The sequence below is a fragment of the Elaeis guineensis genome, chromosome 15 (assembly GCF_000442705.2).
Source record: "Elaeis guineensis isolate ETL-2024a chromosome 15, EG11, whole genome shotgun sequence".
In the NCBI taxonomy this organism is placed as follows: domain Eukaryota; kingdom Viridiplantae; phylum Streptophyta; class Magnoliopsida; order Arecales; family Arecaceae; genus Elaeis; species Elaeis guineensis.
The window spans coordinates 15,431,352-15,439,981 of NC_026007.2; positions in this window are offsets into that span (position 1 = coordinate 15,431,352).

Consider the following 8,630-nt stretch of genomic DNA (forward strand, 5'->3'; position numbering starts at 1 on the left):
GATCAGAGTTCACAGTTGAACTTTGAGGTGTTCTATGATCATTTTGGTCAAGGAGATGAATTATATGGAAACTATATCTGCATGGGTTCTAAGAATGTTGTTCTACACATTCGACCTATTCGATCGTCGGGTACCATTGCTAGATGATCACTTCGATTGGTATAGAAATTTATTTCTGTGCTACTGGCTTAGGTTTAGACCTATGAGATCACACACATTAGAGTTCAAGATCCGATCGGATGGTTGATCAATGATTAAGAATCATTCTAGGATTAAATGATCAATACGATTGATATTTAATTTAGTGCAAGTATTGCAGGAGGATCGATTAGCAATTCGATTGCTAATTGGCTTAATTTGATTAAGCCAATGGACTAAGAATAAGTCTAATTGAATATAATTTAATTAGATTTAGTTTGGACTTGATTGGATCAAGTCCAATTAGTTTATTGGATAAGCCAAGTGCAAGAAAAAAACTAGTCCTAGTTCAATTAGGACTTGGGTCAACCTAATTTCTAATTTGATTATAAAATTAAATCAAATTTAAATATAATTTAATCTGATTAAATTAGATTTTTAATTGGGTTAAGATCTATTTTAATTGAGTTGATCTAATTTTGGTTTGATTTGGTTTGAGAAACCAAATTAAAATAAGTCATAAGATAGAATCCTAGTAAGACTAGGATTCCACCTTATGCCACATAAGCCCCTCTACGCCCTCTCTCTTATTCCACGCCAATCCCCTCTTATTTTGTGCAACAAAAGCTCTCTCCTAGGTCTTTCCTACATCCAAAAGGTTTCCTCTCTTCTTTCATATATGGAAAGTGGTTGTGGATCAAATCAAAGTAGGAATAAGTTTGGATTTCAAATTTTATGAGATAGAGTTTTAGAAATCCAAAACTCTTTTCTTTTTGTACCAAATTTACTCAGATTTTTTTTGAGATTTTCATGGCTTTTAGGGCACACATTGTGCACACTTTGCTGGTGGTCCATGCATAAAAATAAGGAGGAGGTGCCTAAGAGTTGGACGCCCCTTATCTTGCCATGTTTGGATAAGCCTTGACTAGGTATTTGACCTAGATAAGGACTCTATCATATCTCTCTCTATAAAATGAGTTTCTTCATGAAATTTTTGGAGAACATAGAGATTTTAGAGGCCTTTGGGGCGTCCAAAAATCATAGGGAAATACCTTTGGGTCGTGGAGATATAATAGACACAAGATAGGGTGTCTAGGAGAGAGTAAAGAGAAGAAGAAGAGGGTCTTCTTCTAGGATTGTTAGTTTCATCTCTTTCCTTCCTCCATCTTGAGTTTTTTGAGAGCGTCTCAAATCTAAAACTTCTCCTTCTACTTCTCATCTTTGGAAGAGTCTAAATCAAGAAGGAGGTACCTGATCAACCATCGAAGAAGGATCAACGCAGTACTAGCATATTGTGCTGATTTCCTGAAGCAGGACTTCTGATCGAGATTCGTGGGCTCGTGTGGATGACTCCTAGAGATCGGATGTGTGTGCAATTTGCAACATCATCCTCAAGCCCAGATTAGTAAGGTTAGAACATCTAACTTGCAAGGTAATAGATCTGATCTATTATTTAATACATATATTAGATGTAGTATAGAAACATGTTGATATGATCAACATGTAGTTCATGCTCTATATATTTTAATTTTTGATTTAATACTATGTAATAATTATGTAATAGAATCTTAGATCTAGAGATTCTCTAATTTTAGAAAATAAATTTTGATTTATTTTAGTCTTTCGCTGTCTGATCTTGAAAAAGTTTCAAGATCTAACCCTGAAATCCTAGACCTGGTTCCTACACTTATCTATGAAAATCCAAACATCCTTTTATATCTATCTCTATAGACCCTAATTTCTAGAATATAGGATGCTTGTCCGAGGTCTTTCATGAAAAAATTTTATATGCAACCGTATTTTAATCGATGTCAACATAGGATACTCTCACTGACCTTCATGTAAACATATGATTCCTCCTTGTTTTTGATGAAGTCAAACAATTTAATTACATCATTAAAATAAGTATTCCAACTTTGAAATGCTTGCTTAAATCCATGTATGGATCTTTGCAGTATGATCCCATCACTGGAAGTAAAACCCATAGATTGGTCCAAATAGATATCTTCCCAAGATATCCATTCAGGAGGGCTCTTTACACTTTCATTTCTCAAGGTCAATGTCCAACATTGCCCAGTTGTAGGTTTTTATGATCATCTCTATGTTCCCTATCTCCCATGAGAAATACTTTCTCTAGATCCTTTGTAAGAATATCAAGTATCTTTCAGAAGGATGGGAGATCCTACTAGATCACGAGGTGAAGGAGGTACTACATGTACTGGCTCATCATGAATAGGTTTTACAGGTCCTATGACTCATTGCTTTTTGGAGACTCTCTCTTCGAGCTTATCCTCCCACCATCTCTATTCTGGATAAATTATTTTTCAAGAAGACAGCGTGATAGGTCACAATGATATTGTGATCTATTAGGAAGAGAAAGTAGTATCCCAATCTCTTTGGGATATCCTATAAAACGAGCTCTCATAGACCTAGCCTCTAATTTATCCATCATGCCATATCTCATACGGTGCGGTAGGAACAGATTTAGAAAAAACCTAATTTAAATTTCAGAAAAAAAAGCATGTTCCTAAAGAAACAAAGGGTAAATCATCGAAATTCATCATGGATCGAACCATATTTCATACAATGCCATTCTTTTTTTCAGATATTCTGTTGAGTTGAGGTATACAAGGAGGGTTCCATGGTGAAACTATGCCATTTTTCTTGAGATAACCAAAAAATTTTCTACTTTAGTATTGCCTCCTCAATCTGATCAAAGTATCTTTAGGGTTATTTTGGTTTACTTCTCTATTTTATATCTGATTTCTTTGAACCTTTCAAAGGTTACAGATTTGTATCTCATACATATATCTATACCATGACTGATCGTTAGTAAAGATAATGGAGTAGAGATAATTTTCTTTATCTAGCTCATCAAATGAGCCCCACACATCAAATGTGTACCAGGATAAGTATCTCAGCAGTCCTATCCTCTTGTCCCACAAAGGATAGCTTGATCATTTATCCTTAAAGAGATGATTCACTGACTAGATATGACTCAATAGTCAATGAGTCCAAAAGTTCATATTTTTTCAGTAGGTAAATCATTTCTTCTCCTATATGATCTAGCCTAAGGTACCACATACATATACTTTAGATTAATTCAATTTTTATATCTCTCAGATCTAATGGCATTCATTATTTGCTCAAATAAGTTTACAGATGTATTACCATATAAATGATAGAGAACTAAATCCAAACGGTAGTCATAGAAGTTAAGTACTCACGATCATAATGCAACTCTTGCCCTATTGCCGATTCGAAGAGTTACTTCACCTTTTCTTAGCCCTCTACCTTCCCTTAGACCCTATACTGAAGTGTATAAATAGGCACTAGAGTCTAATACTCAACTAAAAAAAGAGAAAATTGTAAGATCAGTTTTGAGCAATTTTGACATGCCTTCCAAAAGTGTGTCCTTGTTTCTTTAGACTCTTTAGGTATATACCTCTATGTTGGATGCATATCCTAGAAGCCAATATGGCCGATACATTATAATAATTTTAGGACATAATTTTATACTTAAAATATTGATTTGATCAATAAAAGGATAAGTTTTATTTTTATATAAGTCTGATGTGTCTTTGAATTATCCATAGAATTAATATTTATGATATATATTCTCAAGGTGTTGAGAATTAGAGGCATGCATAATTAATTCTTAAAATATTTCCGATCATAGTATCATCATGAGGACGGTGATCGATCTAGATAGATCAGTGCACAGATTACTTTCTTTGGGATAGATGAGTCTTTACACTATAGTGTAGAGACACTGAATGATAAATACGGATAGTTATTAAAGAACAACTAGTACTAAGCATGACCATATAAGATATCACGTGGATTTCTACTCGATCGTCAGTCATCATCTCGATGCTGTAGTTGTATGAATGATCTTTTGACCTACAATGGCACGGTTGTTCATAGTGAGGCTGGTGGAGTTTGACTGACATATAAACGTGGACTCTTTGAGTCTTTATAGTGGATGTTGGCGATAGTTGATCCACTGTAGAAGTAGGGTGTGCATTTAGATGGAATCTATTGATCTTGATAGAAAGGAGTATCCCATAAAATTTGAGAGGCTAAGTCTGTAAGTCTATGGTCATAGCAGTGTGATTGATAAAAAAGAGTTTCCATAAGAATCACAATTGGACTTGAGCTAATCGAATCTATCATATGATTAATGATGAAGTTTGACGAGTTATCCATGACCTGCCATCTAGTCAGAACTCATGATAGAGGGACTGAATCACATAAAAACTATATCTTGAGATTCGTTATTCAGTTCTGCTGGGTTGCTACTACATACTACTAATGTCACTGATGGATTGTGAGAGCTTATTAGGATTGTTTCAGATTGACGATCTTTATTGAGTTAGAGTAGAATTATTCTGATCCATTGAAAAGAGTTTCAATGATATCATGATAGAGATCATGCTATATCTCGCTACCAAACAGAATTAAACCTATGGGGTCACATAAACAAGAAAAATAATTTGGATTGACCAATTAGACTTAAGAAGTCCTAATTAAATTAGGATTTAGAAAAATCCTATTAGATTTGAGAAAGTCTTACTAGCACATGGTTAAACCCAATTCCTCTATGAACTTGGATTCTTTATTTGATAAGGATTAAATCAAGTTAAATTATATGCACTAAATCTAATTCAAATTAGATTTGGAATTAGGTTTATGGAGCTCAATTGTTGGGTGCCAACATACTTTGGATTAATTCTTAAGGTTGGCATCCTATGGAAGATAAGGATAAGAAAGAGGTAGTTTCGGTTCAATTTCAAATATTGGTTGATCCTTATCATCAATTCAAATCAAATTTGAATTAAATTTTGAACTAAATTTTATCCTCCTCTTGGAAACTCATAAAGTCATCTACTAATATCAAAATGGTGCAAAAAATCTCATGCAAAAAAACTTTGTGCATGGAGAAAGGTGATGGCGTGAAAAGAAGAGTCCGACTCAATTTGGATTCTAGATTTTCATTCAAATTCAAACTCATTTGAACTCAAATTTAAACCAACCAATTTTTAATTGAAAAAAAGATTAGATGTGGGTGTGAAACTACTTCTAGATGTGAGAAAAAATTCACGTAAAAAATTTCTCACATGAAGAATAAGAGGGCACAGAGAAAGGAGGCGCAAGGGATTTGAATTCGAATTAATTTCTCATCCAATTAGGTTCTTAATCTAATCAAATTAGGTTAGACCCAATTAGACTACTAAATCTAATCTAATTAGGTAGTATATAGTCTTAATTAAATTTTAATCAAATCTAAAATTAATCGAGCTCAAGTCCTGATCAAATCAGAAATTGAACATCCTTAGCGATTAGGTCATCTCATAACCTAATCGGATTAAACCAAATTGAATCCAATTCAATTAGATTTGATCCAAACCTCTATGCTCAATCAAATTAAGCTAATTAGCAATCTAATTACTAATCAATTCTCCTATAATTCACCAACAATTAGCAAATTAATTTATTGTAACTTTTACACAGGATTAATCCTTAATCGAATTGATTGTTTTATCCTAGAATGATTCTTAATCGTTGATCAATCATATGATCAGTCAGAAACTTCTTTTGAATATAACCTCATAGGTTCGAACCTAAGTCGGTAGTATAGGAACAATCTTCTTATACCAATCATAGTGACCCTAATAATGATATCTGATATCCGGATAGGTCAAAAGATTGCAAAGCATCATTCAAGAACCTATTGGTATATGATTATCGTATAAGTCATTCCTTTGACCCAAATACTTAAGATGACCTAGGGTTTAATTGTCAATTATGATATGATTATCTATATTGTAAGTCAATTCCATCTTGACTCATACATTGACTTTGCAAGTACTTGACTGTATCCAAAAATCTTTCATCACTGAATTAAAAATTTAGATAGTCTGACACTAAAGCACAATGAGTTACTTGTAAGTCACTGTGGTGATCTCAGATCGGAGAGATACTTATATCCATATCTTTTATGAGCTATTTTTGATCATAGAGTACTCAGCAGTTGGTCATATTCAGTGAGATGTACTCCTACATCTCACTTGCATGCCATGTCAGTGTCTCTACGCTTCTTGGTTAAGAAGACAACCAATATACATGGTACACAACGATCTATATTTGATATAGCTATCATCCTAATAATAATATATCATTTGATCATAAACTTAAGGCTTAAGGACTAAATGATATATCCTCTTATATCGAATCAAATAGTCCTAAGGACTTCATCATACAATAGGAGTTCAAACTAAGATATACATAGTGATAAAAAAATTAAATAATATTTATTAATTCAATAATTTATATATAATTATAATAATAAGCTCAACCGTCAACAGACTGATGATTGATTTTGGGATAAAATTTCCAACAGCAAGTCCTTGGTGTGAGCATTAGTGGAGATCCAACTCCTCTTTGGGTGAGAGACCTAGAATTGTTCTAAGGTTTTTAGATGAAGAAAAATACAAGAGAAAAGAGAGTTCTCCATTAATTTTTTCTTCTACCATCCAGCACCTCCTCTAATCTGTCTTTGACATTGGAAAGATTTGAGGTAATCGAAGAAGATCACATCAAATCTGCCATTAGAAGCCATCTACGTGAGCTATCATTCTCGTGAAACGCTGATCGGTTCGAGGGCTTCGTGTGGACGATCCACAGAGGTCGGATACCTTGTGTAGCTGCAAGCGACCGTGGAGTCTCAGATCCATGAGTTTCAGTTGTGGTGTTTATCTACCCGTGCTTAGATATAGGGTTCGAAATCCTAGTAGCTGTAGATATGATTTACTCTTTGTGCAAATTTTTTCACATACTTGCTGATGTTAAATTCAGATTTTTCATACATACTATATCATGTCATAGATCCTTCTATAGGTGTTTTAAGATCTGATTTTGTGTACGTGTTTGTAGATAAAAATATTTAATCTAGCTTTATTCTACTGTAAAATTTTTAAAATGCATGCATAAAATCTCTATGCTTCTTAACGGTGGTATCAGAGCCTTAGGTTTTTTATGACATATACGTTAGAAGATCAGGTAGGCAGCATGTGTAGATTTCAAAAATTCTTTTTGAATGCAATCAAAAATAATTGGATTAAATCCTTTAACCCCACATGCATAAGATCATATCTAATCCTATCCAAGCCTAGAAGAAAAATATACATATAATTTAAAATTTAAAAATAAGTATGAGATTGAATCTCAATACCTTAGCATGGGTAGATATTCATCGCAATCGATGATCATGGATTCATCGATGCTCGAGCCGCACATGTGTCCGATCTCTATGGATATCTATCGGGATCAATCTCAAACTGATCTTTTTGTAGTTCATTCTTCTTCTCCAAATAGAATCTCAGTATTAGAACTTAGATCAACTCTTTGATCTAGACTAAGGGATCAACTCCTTGATCTGTAGCCTTCTTCTTCTTCTCCTCGTTCTTCGCTCTTGAAAAAAAATCACCTCAGACTTTTGGCGTGTGGAAAGTGGGATGCCCAACCCTTGAGCATGGAAGAGAAGAGAGGGAGGAGGGGAGGCATGGAGATGGGAGAGAGAGACCTTTCTATTTTACCAAAATTCTTCTTAGAAACCTTAGAAACCTTCTCTTTATATAGGCTCTACCTTGACTCATAATAGGAATCCAATTATCTTAAAAAAGTATATCTTTATCTTATAAGAATCTTCTATCTTTTTAATCTGATTTTTTTTCAATAAAATCAGATATAATTGGTATATTATCAGCCCCTTTAGGTAGGTATAAGGGGCACCCCTTGGAATACAAGTTAGGAAGTTTGGGGCGCCAACACTTGGCGCCCCTTAGGGATTTCTTGACATATTAGAGGGGACGTGGCCCCTCTCTCTCTCCTCAATGCCAATCCATAAAAAGGGGGTGGGCCCCTCTTGCCATATCCAAGGGGTTGGCGCCTCCTGGTCTTCTAAAAAAGAGAAGCAGGCGCCCCCCATCTTTCCATCTATTCCACATGCACACTTAGAGATAATTAGAAGATAATGAAGAGATAATGTTAGGATAATTTATTCCAACTCATTGATATAATCTAATCTTCTTGGACTCACAATTAAGAGCCCAATTAAATCCAAATGTACTTAGATTAGGTTCAAGGCTATGGATTTGATCAAATCTATAGGATTTCAGGATGGACATGCACAACGAAAGCATAATGGATTTTAAAAATTTAAACTATAAAATTTTAAATATTAAATCTTTAAACTAGTACCTCTTTGATGATTAACAATCATATAATATTTATTCATAATTAAATTCAAACTATAGAAGAATACCTGCAACGCTTAATCCAAATTTTGACAGAACCTCCATCAGGCACCCAAGTGTTTACCCTCCAACGGTGATCCACATAGGGCTATGATCAAGATACCAACTTCTTAGGATAATTCCTCCTTCAAAATTTTTAATCTGAGAATTTTTTTAGACAGTAGGACCTCAAGA